General features: G+C 41.9%; 1 protein-coding gene across 4 annotated transcripts in view; it reads right to left on the bottom strand.

Moving 5' to 3' along the window:
- Positions 1-17,065, bottom strand: part of stat6 (signal transducer and activator of transcription 6, interleukin-4 induced) — a 94,366-nt gene that overhangs the window by 53,441 nt on the left and 23,860 nt on the right. The window contains exon 1 of one of the 4 annotated variants that reach the window (XM_086046243.1): positions 16,601-16,931. The exons of 1 other annotated variant lie outside the window; for it this stretch is intronic. The gene's annotated coding sequence lies outside the window, so the exon portion shown is untranslated. Of the gene's footprint in view, positions 1-16,600; positions 16,932-17,065 lie in introns of those variants that run through there. 2 more of the 4 variants (XM_086046220.1, XM_086046234.1) reach the window with 2 other exon arrangements.

The raw sequence follows: 17,065 nt of genomic DNA, 5'->3' as shown, positions 1-17,065 counted from the left end.
CTCCTTTAATTAAACAATAGGGCTGCTTGATTAAGCGATTTTGAACGGTAACAGAATTTTCTGGATAAAACGAATTTAAAGCCGTTCGTATCGGCACGTTCGATTTTTTTATCTAAGCCACCGTAGTTTCCTCTGCATTTCCATTTCCTCCTACGAGCACGCAGTCCGAAACAACAACAACAACAACAACAACAACAACAACATCCATGGCTACCGGCGATTCTGCTATTTGCTCAGGCAAGTGAGAGTTTAGTTAATAAATCGGGCAAATATAGAGCTGTAGTGTAGTGTGTGCCCCGTATGTACAATACAACCCGTGAGCAAGTAACTCAACGTCTGAAAGTCGTCCCTTTTTTTTCCTCCTCTGCAACGGACCTCTGGTCCAGTCGGACTATGCATCCGTACTTCAGCTTGACATTGCATTGTATTATTGAGTGACAGTTTTGCACTAATCATTGATTTTTTTTTTAAGTAAGACCAGGGAGAAAGGTGAAAGGCTAGTCACTAGCTGGTTGGCAAAATGACTTGCTAACAGACTGTTTGGTTTACAGACTTGATTGTCTACCTGTCCAGAACATATCTGAAATCTATTGTGTAAGTAAAATGCTGTTAATCCCAATGGATTGTTCTGTGTGTATTAAGTTAAATTGACTGGCATTTTGAGTTCAAAGAAAGAAAAATTAAGTTTAAATAAGACATTCAAAATACTTCTTTTTTCATTATTTTTTTATTTTACAAATAAAACGTAATCGTAAAATCGGGTTTGAAAGAAAATAATCAGGATTTTCTTATTAGGCAAAATCGAACAGCCCTATTAAACAATAAAAACGGAGCGACCAGTACTCTACGACAGTTTGTCATTGCCATCTTCAGAGTCTGAAGACGAGCTCGTTGGGCCAGTGACATCACGCTCGCACTGGGGCAAACTAGCCGGCGCGGCCAGTGGGCGGATCCAGCTCTCAAAAATATTGAGATTTATTTTTCAAGTCGTTTTCATTGCGTTTTTACCAAAGAAATCATTGGAATCTTATTTGTACTTGTACTCCATCTTAAAAAGGGTAACTTTTTTTTCATGTCCAATACACTTTAAAAGGACAATGTGTAGAATTCAGTGCCATCTAGTGGTCAATTAATAGAATGCAACGACCTAAGATGGAAGTGCATGCATTTTGCAGTGCCTCAGAGAGACCACACGTCACAAGACTATCAAGAGTTTCTTCAGCAGAGGTGCAAGCAAAATGTCATCACTAACGACTTCTAGTATTCCCTCAAATCATGAAGTAAGTGTATTGCATTCTTTACACATGCAGTAGTTATGATGCTTAGGAATTAAGTTTGTTTCCTTTGAGTATCCGTAGCACAAAGATGACAGTGAAACATGGCAGCCTCTGTTGGGGAGGCACGCCCTATGTAATATAATTAGAGATTACTTCACCTACGATTATATAAAAATAATTGCATTGATGTGATAGAGCATATTTTTGCATATTGTTGAAATGAATAGTGGGTTTTTCAAATGAATTTTGATTGAAAAATCAAAACATTCTACACCTTGTCCCTTTCAAGCATTTTCTCTGCACAAATAATGCTCGGCCAAATGGAACTTGACCATTATCATGAAACAATTTGTGGTCCAACTTTGAGGTGCCACTGTATATCCAGTAGGGGTGTAACGGTATACGTGGGTGTATTAATACGCTACTGATTGTTGCATACGGGAGAGGAGGGTGGCGGCACAAAAGAGAGAGCCAGAAAAGAGCCAGAGCTCGTAGGTCCCCCCCGTAAACTGGGGTCTCCTGTTTGGGAACATTCTGTCTTTCCTGTTAAAATCGCTGATGGGGAAAGGTATGTGGATAAGTCCCAAAGTTGTGTTCCGACATTGCTACATGAGCTCGGCGGCTATGTTGCAGGTAGCACGTCTAACATGCACAGCATCATCCGACTGTGAATGTTACTTAGACAAGGAAGCAAGCAGTCTTTTTATCCAAAAACGTCAAACTTAAATAGCGAGATTGATCAAATTGTAGTGTCTTTCAGACATAGTTCAATTATCACGTTTTTATTAATCCAAGTACAACTGCTCGCGCTCTTCTTTGTTCTCCGCTGCTCATCTCGCTAGCCGTACGATGAATTCATGAACCTCGGAAACATTACAACTCAGCAACACACAAATCCGACCACAGCACATATAACCAAATTCGTTACAATATGATGTTGAACATTCAAAGATTTCAATGCCTAAAAAGTGTATGCAATTTCAATTTCAACGTCCGACACACGGACCCCCATGTATCGACGGTAATAAACTAATCTACTTCATCTAACTTTGACAGTTTAGCACTCGAAAGCAAATTGTATAGCAAGCAAACTTTTTAAAGTTACTGTATTTTTTTCATTATAAAAATAGTTTTAATATAGTTAGCAATAGTTGTAACTGTTACTGTATGTATTTTTTTCCATCACAAAAAGTGTATATATGTACTGTAATGACAACTTGGCTTTAACTTGAATACTTAGATGTGTCATAGGCTGTTGCTGCTGAGTGTTTAGAGAGATCAGTGTCTTCATAATTTACAAAACTAAGAGATCTTTATTGTAAGTGTATTTTTTATTCTGTTGTAATTTATTCACTTTTATTTATTTTTTCTAAAAAAATGTACCGTTTACTTGTCATCCTTTCAAAATAAACATTTTTTTTTAAAATCTTTTTTTGTACCGAAAATATACCGAACCGAAGTTTCCAAAAAAACGAACCGAAATGTGATTAAGCGTACCGTTACACCCCTAATATCCAGTTATAACCACGCTCTAAATGAAGATAAATATGAAGTGGAGTAAACAAAATGCTATAATATGTTAACTGTCATCATGGTGTACAGTGAAAGTACTTCATTTCACTGTATGGCTGCACGATATTGGAAAAACATGCAATATTTTGACTGTAGCGATATTGATGATATTGCAATATTTAACATGTAACAATATTTAACAAAATTACATTTTTATTATCTAATGACAAAAGTATATTTTTTCATGCTACAAAATAAGCAATCTCATTGTGGTCTTAGCAAATTAATTGTAATTCCCGCCTAGATAATGTCCAACTATTGGGTCTCGATGCGCATTTAGGTTTGCATCAGACGGGTCGAATTCAGATAAAAGCATAGAATTCCATAAGAAAATTATTGCGTGTCTTTGCAATATGTATATTACATAGGCCATTATCGCGATATCGAGATTTTTTCTATATATTGTGCAGCCCTATTTCACTGTGTTTCTAACAAGCATGAAGAGCAATGAAGAGGTGCTCTACAGGAGTTTTAACTGCTAAGTATATGGGTGGAAGCCCATCAATGAGCTACAGTATAATGCACAGGAAATGACTCCCATCTCCCTGCATAAGTGAGATGTGGTTCCAACTATTAAATCCCTGTTTATTCCAACCAACTTAAGCATTGTATAATAAAACAAAATTAAGATCTGTTCACCCTTCTAAAACATCTGACGGACGCAAAATGGTGAGGAAACAGTTTGTCAGCAAGCTTCAATACTCAATTCCATGCAAGTAATAAGCCACTACACTTTAGGTCACATGAAAAATAAATAGGCATCTGCTTAATAAAATCCATTTGTGTATGTACTGTACTTGGCCAGGCCCCTTCCTATGTCACATAAAGGGATCATCCAGCTTGGAAGGTCCATTTTTCAATAACAAGCTCAATTTATGTTTGTTTTTTTTTATCAGGAAAATAATACTAGTTTGCATTTTAACTTTTATCACAACCGCGCCTTAACTGCTGGGACCACAAATTGTGTTGCTTAAATTCAAGTGAAGAAAGTGGAATGTGAGAAGGGAACAGCTGCAAATTAGGAACGATGCTCTTATCGAAGAGCATCCCGTGGTAAGACGCTGAGTCCTTGGGACAGAATATAACAATAACAACTCACTCACTCACTCACTCACTCACTCACTCACTCACTCACTCACTCAGTCTTGGAATGTGAGGCTACATGTTCCCCCACCCTTTAGAGTAGCAATTTCTATGTATACAATTAGGAACCACCCTAATACAATAAAGAGGGAGGAGGCGGAGGAGCTCATTCAGAGGCAATGAGGAATTGTAATTGTGCAGTCCCCTTCGCTCTCCTTGCGCAAGTAAAAGACAATAGTGTTGAGTGTCTTCTCTCCTCATTGTGTGCGTTGTTTACTAATGTCTCACTTGGTGTGAACCTGACAGCTACCTTACATAGACTGTAAAAAGCAATCATTTGCACTGCAATGACGTTGCATTTTGGAATTCTTGAACGGACAACTCCGGACATAAGAGTGGGAACCAGGAAGAAGCCAGTAGGATGCTAAAGGAGAACTGCCAGAAGTAAAATAATACATTTTTAATAATACTCCGCATCCATTTTTAGATATGTTACAGTACTGTTTACTAGGGCTGTGAATTTCGACTAATTTGCCCGCCGACTAGTCTCAAATTTTATTTGAGACAAGTCGACTAGTCTATAAGCAAGAAAATTTAATACATATTGAATACAAAGTTTACAATGCAAATGCTTTGTGTATTTAGGGGCTATTTTAGCCCAAATATTCAGGACAGTTTGTTAATTTAAATTCTATTGATGTAACAACAACTGACTGAATAAAGATGAACAATTGAAAGAGAAAAAGATTTGCCAATGTAATGCATGGCATTTATTATGAATAATGTAATGAGTAATGGTACTGACTCCCAGTCCAGCAGGGTCTCATTCACCAACACCATGTTAGCAGCATTTTCATACACACGGGCAATGACTTTATTTTCTAGTGCCCACGTACCCATCACACTCCGTAGGTGAGCAGCCAAGTTTTGCGCTGTGTGTCTTTCGTCCAAGGCGCATGGCGCAGACAGCTGCGGAGATGTCCTTCGTCCACATACGTTATACACATTATAGTCATGTAAGATTCGGTAGCTATGGACGTCCATCCGTCTGTAGTAATGGCCACATACAGTAGTTGACCCGCTCAAACGCTCTGAGCATCTCCTCTTTTATTTGGTCATGGTCACTCTCGAGTTGGGGAGTGATTGTTCTGCGACTTAGCACCGTGTAATCAGGCTCGATACAGCATTAATTTTTCGAACCCTTTGCCCTCAACAAAAGAAAGTGGCAGCATATAGCGAGTAGTAATTTCACAAATTAGTTGAGGAATCTTTGCTGTGCGGTGAGCATCACAGCACCTGGAACAAACGCTCTCATGCTCGTCTGCCTGGCCCCACCGCTGCTCTTCACGGTGACCGTTTTGGCACATCTATCAATGTTATTCCCACCGACGTCAGTCTTGTCAACCCCAAACCATTTACAGACTACGGACGACGTGGACTTGCGCTTCGCTATTGGGATGGGGGGCCAACTCCACGCACGTGCTCGACACTCTATGTTTGACACAGCTCCGCTGCAGTGCGGACAGAATCACGTGACCAGGTCCTGCCTGCTGATTTGGCGAATGATTATCACTTCCTCCTCCTCTTCCGTCACTGCAAACTGATTTGCAGCATTTCCTCATACTTTGCGGCCGTCGACTGACTCGAGTCGTTATGCTTTAGAGGCAGTATTAATACTCGTTAGTGTAAAATTACACATCGTGAAAGCAAGATTGACGATGATATCGATATATATCAACGATATATATCGCCCACCTCTTGTCTCACGTCGGGTCAAAAGCCAAAGAATAGAAATGTGTCTTCAAACAGGCTTTTAAAAAAAAAATTTTTTTTTTAAAATGTAATCAATTAAATTAAATATTTGCATAATTCTTTATAATGCCTAATTAGGGTCTGATATTCTAATATGCATCTGTTGAGCAAAATGTTTAATTGTAGGGGAAAAAAAGCTTACTCAGCAGAAGCGTTTGAAGAACTTTTACTATGTCTTGAGAGAATGGTAAGTGATGGTTTGCCAAAATCTTCCAAAACCAATGTATTTAAATGTAACTTTATCAATAATAACTTTGGTTGTCGTTAACCGCATTCAATTTTATATGAAAAATATATTTTCCGAAAATCAAATAACCATTCGTTTTTTCTATTTTTAATATCGCTTTTTTTAAACGTAACATCCAATGACCAAAAGAGACACGGACCGAGGATGCTGTGTTGTGGGCCAGTGCATGGACATGTAGAACTTTATTGTCTAGTTTGAAATTGGTTGACTAATCATCTTTTGCAGTTAACTGAGGTCATTATGCTTGGCCCAAAGGTGGTGTCTGATAAAATAGAATAATCTCTTGGACCTCTTGCTCCTAATATCAGGCCCTCTTCCTGAAATCTTTGTGTGGTATTTGATACTGAACTCAAATTTGACCTCCACATTAATAAGCTTATGCAGTCATGCTACTTTCAACGTTGTAATATTGCTAAAAGGACTGTTTTGTCATACGAAGATACTGAAAGAAATATTTAGTCAAGAATAGACAATTGCAAATTATTTACTTATATATATTCAATATATTTGAATAAACTACAAGTAGATTAAAATTCATCTGCTCACTAGAACAAGTAAAAGAGCTCAGATTACTCCAGTTTGAGTTAATTGATTTAATTTTTTTAATTATCTCCTTCAAAGTAGTCCATGACCAGAATATAGAAGTGAGCTTTTAAATCCGTAGAGACTTAAAAGACAGTTGAGATCTTCCAACCAAGCATTATTGGCTGTTTCAGAGTCTAAATTCAAAACTAAGCCTTTTCAGTTAAAGTAACACTTGATTGGGCTGAACATCAACACTTTTAAAATAGGTCTGTATAAAAAAATTATGTCAGCACTAAAATTCACCCCCCTAAAACAATCTGTAGTGTTTTATGAGCTTTTTGTGATTAATAAAACCGCAAATTGGTCCGGCCACTTTTGAGGCGTGGTTGTTTTTATTCTCCATCTCAGGCTGTCAACGTCATCGCAGGGAGGCTTGATCGTGTTGTTCCTTGTTTTGGTTTGTCACGCTTTATTGTCATCTAGTGTCTGAAAGTGATTAATTGCCACTAAAATTCATTTGCACATTCCTACTCTTGGCCATTTCAAACTGCGAAAATATAAAAGCGGGCGGCACAATATTTAGTTTTTAACATATTAACAATGTGAGCTCCTATGAGGAAAAAACACTATCACCTCCACAAAAACAAACATATTGTGCTGATTGTTTTTTTCCATCTATAATCTTTTTTTTTTTTTTTTTTAATTAGCAGTTAGAGTGGACATTACCAATAATGTACATTAGGGCTGCCACAAACGATTATTTTGGTAGTCGACTAATCACCAACAGTAGTCTAATCACCAACAGTAGTCGCGATTAGTCGACTAATCGGATCGTATATAAATTGCAGCATGTCGCACCAGCAAGCAGCTGCTCTTATATAACCATAATTTACAGCTTGATTCGTCATGTATGTACAAATCAATGAGATGATACAACATTCAACTTTGATTAACCTTTGCAGCTTGTACCAGCAGTTCTGAGATGTTCATAAATGATGGTACATCTTAAATTGAAGTCAATATTGTGGCCTTAATACTAGAAAACCCAGGATTTTTTACAACTCCTTGAATGCCCAGAAAGCGGTCAAATATCACCTAGGTTTTTATATAACAACTCTGCTGGCTACAATTAGCGACCTTTCATATGTAAATTGGCCATCACCTGCCAAAGCAGCAGGGGGTATGGCAGGGTGAGGGAGTGGGAGGATTGGTGGTGGGGAGTGTGGGGCGTGGGGGGTTGTGGGTTGATATCTAGCATTGCAAAGCGGGAGATGGTAGCCCTCAGGTATGAAAGGCAGACTACTCTTCATTGACCATTTGTTTGGGGCCAGCATTCACTAGCCTAAATTACATTATCTATAGCAGTCATTAGACTTTGTTGTTCACAAACACAGCCTGGCAAAAATAAATAAATTGAAGAAACAAAAAGCTAAAAATGACTTCAGCCATGTCGACACCTCTTGTATCTTTTCTTTTTTAAATTTGGCACAATAATAGTAAGTCACTGATGGTGTAGTGGTACACACGCCTGAGTTGTGTGCGGGCAGTGTGGGATTGGTTCCCACTCAGTGACAGTGTCTTTGTGTGCCCTGCTACTGGTTGGTGACCAGTTCAGGGTGTAGTCTGCCTTTCGCCCATTGTCTGCTGGGATAGGCTCCAGCACCTCCCCGCGACCCTGTACAGGAGAAGCGGTGTGGAAGATGACATGACAACAATAGAAAACTACAGCACTTCATTTTGTCAGCAGTAGCCATGATTGAGTGGCCTAAAGACCATATCTCAGTTGGCACATTCAACAGTTGCCAAAAGCACTCAGGTACAGTATGTTGCAGGTCTTATTCTGTTTTTTTTTCCATCAAGAGCTCCAAGTGTGTCATTTTGTGTAAAAATGAAAGAAACAATATGTCTTATCTGATTCATTAGGTGTTTTCAACCACTGGTCAGTCACACACTCTTCTAGTTCATCAATATCAACAACAACAACAACAAAAAAAAGCATGTGTCCATTTCATCTAAGTTACTCAGACCCTGATTGCTTCATCATCCTCACTGTGGACTTTAATCATACTGATCTCAAGACTGTCCTACCAAAACTTCAACATGTACATTTTCCAACTCAACTGCACCCCAGCCCCACACCCGACATTACAATGTCAGACCACATCATTGTTATGCTAATGCCAGCATGCAGACAGAGTGAGAATGTTGCCAAACCAGTTTTGAAGCAGACAATTTGGCCTGAGAGGACCTCCACTGTGTCTCAACACTGGTTTGATTCAACAGATTGTGAAATGTTCAAGTAAGAAGATAAGAATGCCTTTATTGATCCCACAGTGAGGAAATTTTCATTGTTACAGCAGCAAAGATATAGGTCACACAGGGACGGTGGCATAATGTAGCCATTAATGTATAACATTGACGGCAAACATTCAGGATCAAACCTATGTAAATATACGCAGTAACATGTGTATATACACACCAACATACATCTACATAAAAAGTATGAGGAACACTCATTATGGCCTGTACATAGTACAGAGGAAAAATACTCTAAGTAAGTGACAGTGCAGCAGTGCTGAAGTGAAATGTAAGGGACAGCATTGGATGAAAATAAAACTAGACTAACAGTAGTGGGGAATGTTGAGTATTGCACGGTATTACAGTAGTGGGGAATATTGGGTATTTTGCACGATATGAGCTCAGGTGCAGGACTGCACAATTGCACTAATGTCCGCCAGTTTGTAGAGACTACACAATATTCTTGTTAAAGAGTCTGACAGCAGCAGGCAAGAAGGAACGGCGGAATCTCTCCTTTGCACAGCGAGGGTGTAACAGTCTGTCACTGAAGGAGCTGTGGAGTGCTGTTTGGGTGCCCTGGAGGGGGTGGTCCGGGTTGTCCAGCATTGATGACAGCTTGGCCAACATCCTCCTGTCCCCCACCGAGTCCACAGAGTCCAGGGAGCAGCCCTGACCAGTTTGTCCAGCCGCTTCTTGTCCCGGGCCGAGACGCCGCCTGCCCAGGTGACCACTCCCTGGAAGATGACTGATGCAACCACCGAGTCATAAAAGTTCCTGAGGAGTGTCCCCTGAACCCCAAAAGACCTCAGTCTCCTGAGTAGAAAGAGTCTGCTCTGACCCTTCCTATAGAGGGCGTCTGTGTTGTCGCACCAGTCCAGTTTATTGTTCAGATGAACACCCAGGCACTTGTAAGTTGAGACTCTCTCAACATCTGTTCCCCGGATATTCACTGGTGCAGGTGAAGAGTGCTGGCGCCTACCGGATTCCACCACCATTTCTTTGGATTTCCCCGCATTGATCAGGAGGCGGTTCTACTGGCACCAGTCCACAAAAGCCTGAGTAAGTTCTCTGTACTCCCAATCATCTCCGCCTGTGATGAGGCCGACAATCGCAGGGTCGTCAGAGAACTTCTGCAGGTGACAGGTAGGGGTGTTGTAGTTGAAGTCCGAGGTGTAGAGGGTGAACAGGAAGGGAGCCAAGACAGTTCCCTGTGGGGCCCCCGTGCTACAGAGGAGCACGTCAGACACACAGTCCTGTGTTCTCACACACTGTGGCCGGTTTGTGAGGTAGTCCTGGATCCATGTGGTGAGGTGGTGGGCCACCCCCGCCCGCTCCAGTTTGTCTCCCAGTAGGGTGGGCTGGATGGTGTTGAAAGTACTGGAGAAATCAAAGAACATGATCCTCACAGTGCTCCCCGCCTTCTCCAGGTGGGAGAGTGAAGTGTGGAGGAGGTAGATGATGGCATCCTCTACACTGATGCCAGGCTGATATGCGAACTGGATTGGGTCCATTGAGGAGCTCACCAGGGCGCGCAAGTGGACAAGGACCAGTCTCTCCAGGGTCTTTATCAGGTGAGACGTCAGCGCCACTGGTCTGAAGCTGTTGAGCTCCTTCGGGTGGGGGGTCTTTGGCACCGGGACCAGGCAGGATGTTTTCCATAGCTGGGGGACCCTGCCCAGCTTCAGGCTGCGTGCTGGACAATTCCACAGAGCTGGTCTGCGCAGGATTTGAGGAGCTGGGGGCTGATGTCATCTGGACCAGCTGCCTTCCTCGCCTTCATCTTCTTCAGCTGGTTCCTCACCTGAGATGTTGTGAAGGCCAAGGCTGGGCAGGAGGGAGTGGTGGCTATCTGGTGTAGCTGGGAGCTGGAGACTGTGGAAAAAAGGGGGGAGGGGGTGACACGCCCAGCAGGAGGAATAGGTGGAGGCAGCAGCAGGAGAGACTGAGTGGGGGCAGGCATCTGATCGAACCTATTGAAAAAGAGGTTCAGCTCATTTGCCCACTGCAGGTCCCCCCCAGTCCGGGTCTTGGGTTGTCCGTGGCCTGAGATGGTCTTCAGGCCCCTCCAGACTCCCCTGGCGTTATTCTGCAGCAGCTGCTCCTCCATCCTCTTCCTGTAGGACCTTTTCCCCTCTCTGATCCTCCTCCTCAGCTGGCGCTGCACAGTCTTCCGCTCCTCTATGTTGCCTGACGCAAAAGCCCTCCTCTTCTCCTTCAGGAGAGCTTTTATGTCTGGTGTGATCCAGGGTTTGTTGTTGGAGGAACACCTGACTGTCCTGGTAGGTATGGTGTTCTCCATGCAGAAATTTATATAGTCTGTAACAGTGTCCGTTAGACTACTAATGTCTTCCCCGTGAGCATCGCTGAATACTTCCCACACAGTTCTGCTGAAGCAGTCCTTAAGGCCTCCACGGCCTCTCCAGACCATCTCTGAACCGTGCGGATCACAGCTGGCTGCCTGCGGACCGGAGGTTTATACACAGACTGGAGAGCCACCAGGTTGTGATCAGCTTTGCCCAGCGGGGGCAGTGATGTGTATGCCTCCTTGGTGTTGGCATAGAAAAGGTCCAGTGTTTTATTGTCTCTGGTGTGGCAGGTGACATACTGTGTGAATGAAGGCAGAGAGGAGGAAGGGGAGGCATGATTGAAGTCCCCAGAGATGAGAATCAGGGCATTTGGGTGCTGTGTTTGTAGCCTGCTCACTGCTGCAGTCAAGACACCACAGGCTGTGTCGCCGCTGGCAGCTGGTGGGGCGATCACATGACTAAACTCTCGCGGGATGTAGAATGGCCTAATGCCAACAGCTAGCAGCTCAATATCCCTGCTGCAAAGCTGCTCCTTAATCGTGATGTGCCCAGGATTACACCATCTATCGTTCACAAACACAGCCAGCCCTCCTCCTTTCCTCTTTCCACTCTCCAGCGTCCTGTCCGCGCGTATGATTTGGAAGCCGTCCAATTCAACGACCGCGTTCGGTGTTAGCGCTGTTAGCCACGACTCCGTGAATAGCATCAGGCTAGCCTCCCGGAAGTCCCTCTCATGCTGGGTAAGCGCCGCCAGCTCGTCCATCTTGTTGGGGAGCGATCTAACATTCCCCATGATAACAGACGGGAGGACGGGATGGTATCGTCTCCTCCTTTCCCGGCCAAGTCGCCGGACACGATCGCGCAAAAAATAGCCACCAGCAGCAGCAAGAATACCGCAGTTTGGGTGTCCATTGCTACGCAAGTTACGACTATCAACTATAAGAAAAAGGTATGAGGTAGAGTAATATTAAGGAACAAAAACACACGAAAAGGCTCACCGATGAGCCGGAGCTACTGTAGCGGGCTGCCACTCGCGCGGTGCCGGAACCGGAAAATGGTATGCAGCAATAATAACGACAATAAAAGCAGGCAGCAATAATAACCACAATAACAATAATAATAATAATAATAATACAATTACAGTTGGAATGTTTTGCCATATAGATTTAGATCTTTCAGTACCACATAGACAATAATGAATACACAGACACTGTGACCTCCTAAACACCAAGTGCATTGTGACCCAGATAAAAAGCATCACCACTCCCCGGGCTGAATAGAAGCCAACAGACCTCCACTGGGTGTTGGGGAAAGCCAACATTGACTAGCCTAAATAAAGTTATCTTACCTGTCTTTCGACTTTGTTGTTCACAAACACATAGCTTGGCAAAAATACTAAAAATAAGTTGAAGAAAGGAAAAGCTAAACATGACTTCAGCCATGTCCACACATCTTGTTTTACATCATCTAGTGCAAAAATAGTTAACTACAACAATGCGTTGAGCATTTTTGTCAGTGGTAGCCATGATTGAGAAGTCTAAAGACCACATCTCAAATTGTCATCTACCTGTCTTTTGACTTTGATGCTCACAACCACATAGCAAAACATGGCAAAAAATAACAAAAATAAAGTGAAGGAATTAAAAGCTGAAACCGACCCCCAAAAAATGAAAAAAGCAAAAACGAAAAGCCAAAAATTACTTTAGCCATGTCCACACGTCTAGTTGTTATTGTTTTTATTATTTTTTTTATTATTATTTTTTTTTATCTGGCGCAAAATAGTAAACTACAATATTTGATTGAACTTTTTTAGTCAGCGGTAGCCGTGATTGAGTAGCCTAAAGGGCATATGTCATTGAACGGCATGTGCTTGCATCTTAGAAAATGTTGAGTTTCGTCAGGTATGCAAAGCTATTATTGCAATTTGTAATTTTGTTCTTGGTGTATTCCTAAAAAGAAACAAAATTGTGATTGCATTGATTTCAAATTCAATTTCTTTGTATATACTGTATCTGTCAGACAGTTAAACACTATTTTAGCTAATCAATAAATATAAACAAGAACAGAAAAACGTGTTGATTTCATTTAAGTTTCTCAGTGGCAATTCATGTAGTGACTCATTCAAAGACAAAGTGACTGCGCAACTAAACTTTACTCCAAATGAGCTGGCGTAATCCCCCACCTCCTCCGTGTGTCAGTAATTGCCTTGATTCCACAACAAAAGCGCCTGTTCACACCTTGATGTGGGATATTAGCTAAAAGCTTGGTGTAAAACTGACCGCTCTTAGGGCACTGTAGGTAGAAGTGATAAGTGACCGCCTTCTGGGTTTTCTAGTGTTAAAGGTTTTGGCTGCAATCGTTTAGTGTATTTTAAAATGAAACCAAAACTATACACTATGCAGAGTTGCACTAATCCTATAAAATTATCTATAAATACAAAAAGAAATACTTGTAAACGAATTTCACTCTTTTTTGGCACCAAGCATTTTTTTTAAAATATAGAAGGTAGTGAAATCATTTTTATTAGGCAATTAGGAAAAAGCACTGTGCTAAAGAAAACTAAAATCAACACTTAACCTCATTTACCCTTTATCCCAAACGTTTTGTTTTTCTTCACTAATATGGGTAATTTAATAGTAGTAAATTGGTCTGCACAATCAATGCAACAGGGGAAAAAATCTTTAACTATTAGGAGGAACATGTTTTTTTAATTATTTTTTGTTTGTACTATAACATAGTATATTGCAAGAAACTTGATTGTGTTTTATTGTTACGTGATGCCAATGAGGGCTTGTGGCAAATATGTCATGTTTTGTTACTTTGTGTACTGGAATCTCCCAGTTCGTGAACGCATCACATCGTTCGCGAGAGATCTTTCTGCTTCGATGTCATACACGACATACGCACACAGTTTTGGTTGTTAAAAACGTGAGTTTGCTGACTAATGCCTCCTTAATCCATTAGAAGCTACAATATGTTAGCATAGCAAAAAGGACATCGTGTCCTTGACATCAACCATTAGAAGCTACAATATGTTAGCATAGCAAAAAGGACATCGTGTCCTAGACATCAAACACATACCGTAACCGGTGTGTGTGTGCTAACAACAGCTAGCTTTCAGACACAACTGAACGTGTCAGAAATTTAAAAAAATGCATCAGCCACAACGTGCTTCCTTTCTCGATTATTGAGAATCCCCACCGTGCAGCCATGAAAGGGAGGTTTGCATCGTAACCAGGATGCCAGGTGTGGGTGGGCATTAGTCTTACCTGGGGGGGCAAAAAAGTGCTACAATGCTCAAGTATGTCGAAATCCCGCGTAGGGCTACTACACCTTGAAACGTGTTTTGTTTTCTCCTTAACTGAGATAACTGTTGTTGTGATTTGGGTTTAACAAATAAAAGTTGATTTGATTTAGATTTTTTATTTCCCATTCATCAGAACTATATCCAGTTTTCTTTGGGTGGGCAGAGGCAGAGTGTGTCCGTGGGTGGGCACTGTCCACCCTGCCCCCCCTCTGGTAATGCCCCTGATCGTAAGTATTTGTGGGTGAAATGTGCCGTAACTTTAGCAGTCTGTTGCTAACACCAGTTAGCCATGACACCCTGCCTCACTACCCACAATGCTTCTGTGTACTGACCCGGATGACCGCAACTGCGCATGTGCGCCAGCGGCAAAAAGCACGAGATGAGGCTGTTTCAAGAGAAAAGCAATGCGCCAAATACTAATATATAAATAAACGACTCGTCGACTACTTAAATTAATTGTCGACGATTTAGATCGTTGACATCGTCGTTATTAGTCGACTAATCTTGGCAGCCCTAATGTGCATATGAATTTTTGTGACAATTTATCTTAGTTTTCAGACATTTAGCGATGCAAACGCTTTGTTATTGTCCCATAGCAGCCAAGCAGCCATGGCTGTGGCTCCCGCTAGCTCCCGCAGCTAGTCGAGGCAGAATTAGCTTTTGATTGCTAACAGTCAACGTTAGTAGAAGGAGATCTATTTCTTACCGTCCATACATGAGGGTTCGTGTCTCGGACGATCTGCCCGCTCGAGTAGGAGTTAGCTCCACGCCGCTACCGGTCAGCCAGAGAGGAGTGCCGTGTTTGCTACAGATGAGGTCTCGTTGCAGTGAACGCTTTAATTCTGTTTAGCCAGAGATACAGCGGCGTCGCCGTGCGAGTGGGCCGGTCCGTGTGCGTCATTTTCAGATAAATACAGGCCCCGGAGGTTGTCTTGTCGAAATGTCAAACTTGGAAAGATTTAAGAGCGCCAGACTTCGAGCGACTAATGTGTTTTAGTATCTTGGTGACTTATGACATGAAACCACGTATGTGACAAGTCGACTGCATGTAGGCTGCTCATTTGTTGCTCTTTTTGGCCAACCATGGAAAGGCTAATAGTTTTGTGATGTTTTCAGAGGTTGAAGTGGGCCTAAGTAGAGATGTCCACATGTGTTGGGGTTGATTAATCCCCTTTATTTTGACAATATTAGCAACGTTATTTACAATGACTTTGAATGACAAAATGTAATTGCTCCCTATTGTGTAGTCACACAAGGCATGGAGGGGCGGAGGGGGGGTGGCCAAATTGCTCATTAATTGTACAATTGTATTAATTGTATTCCTGAACAAGTTAGTTTTGTACTGATTTCTCTAAAGCTAATATCATTCTCCTGATAAAAAAAATATATGAATTGATCTTGTTATTGAAAAATAGACTGTGTCGGCTCTCTGATCCCTTTAATATTTGTATTTATTATGTATGATGTAATATTGGCCCATTCATTTTGTCACTGCCCAGTGCTGACGCTTCTATAGCTTCCTACGTGTAATTTGGTCAGTGCATGCAGGTTGTTTATACACGTGCAGTGAATGAAAATGCACTCAAGTGAGATGTGTCATTTAAAATGTTAATGGAAATACACCGTCAAAGAAATCCGCTGGGCACTGAATGGAACTGAGCAATATACCTACAGTGTAATTCCAGTTTTAGATGCTCATTATACTGTAGTCTCGCAACTTAGCTATGTTAAGTCCAGGGTTTGTTTGACCTTTATACTATATTTAGTTCTGCACCCATTTGGTTAAAACGCTTGGCATTTTCTCTAAACGCATTCGACTAATGGGCATACGTAGACCTATGTTGGATTGATTTTATGTTTAATCGACAAACCAAGTGCGGATAGCCACATGAAGACGGCGATGCCCATGTATAGGAATGGGAGGGACTCATTTGGAAAAATAGTCTTAATTTCCCGTCAAGACTTATGTAGTGAATGGGAAACAATGTCATGACCAAAAGACAAGATGCTAGTGGTACGCGCGTGCAACAGAAACCGAAAGTACACATGACGAGTATGAGATCAAAGTTAAAAAGTAAACACTAATAATAAATAAGCATGTCGCCATATTGACCAAGACTTGAGCACACTTGAGCTGGTCATGCACCTACAGTCGAGCGACATTTTCGCTTACCGTTATTTTCTTGACAGTTTCACAATTTTCCGCTTCCGGTTTCTTTCGTCTCCTCACACGCTGCTGCGGGTAAAGCTTCCCAACATGTTTCAACTTTATCCACTTTAATATGAGATTTAGGACGAGCGAACTTTGTTTCCACTTCCCTGTTGAAGCAACTCGCTCCGTGACAGACGCGGCGCGAGCTCGTGGCCCTACGTGACGTCAAGTGCCGTTGGACTAAGAAACCACGTGACGTCACACTTCCAGAGAGGAGGAGAGGAGAGGTTCGAGTAGGCAGTCAGTCTGGGTGGATTCTATGTGCCGCCCGCCACCGTGGGTGGACTGAGTCAAGTTCAAGGGAGTAGAAAAAGGGCGGAGCACTGAAAAGGCGCGCACATTTCCAGTAAAAGCTTTCAACATTGCGCAATGACATACACGTCAACCTCACCGCCATATTAGATGCAAATACAATGATTGGTGATT

This window comes from Filicampus tigris, chromosome 1 (genome assembly GCF_054856515.1).
Source record: "Filicampus tigris isolate MCC_2025a chromosome 1, RoL_Ftig_1.0, whole genome shotgun sequence".
Classification (NCBI taxonomy): domain Eukaryota; kingdom Metazoa; phylum Chordata; class Actinopteri; order Syngnathiformes; family Syngnathidae; genus Filicampus; species Filicampus tigris.
Note: the sequence above shows the minus strand (reverse complement) of the source record. Positions and strands in the feature narration are given on the sequence as shown.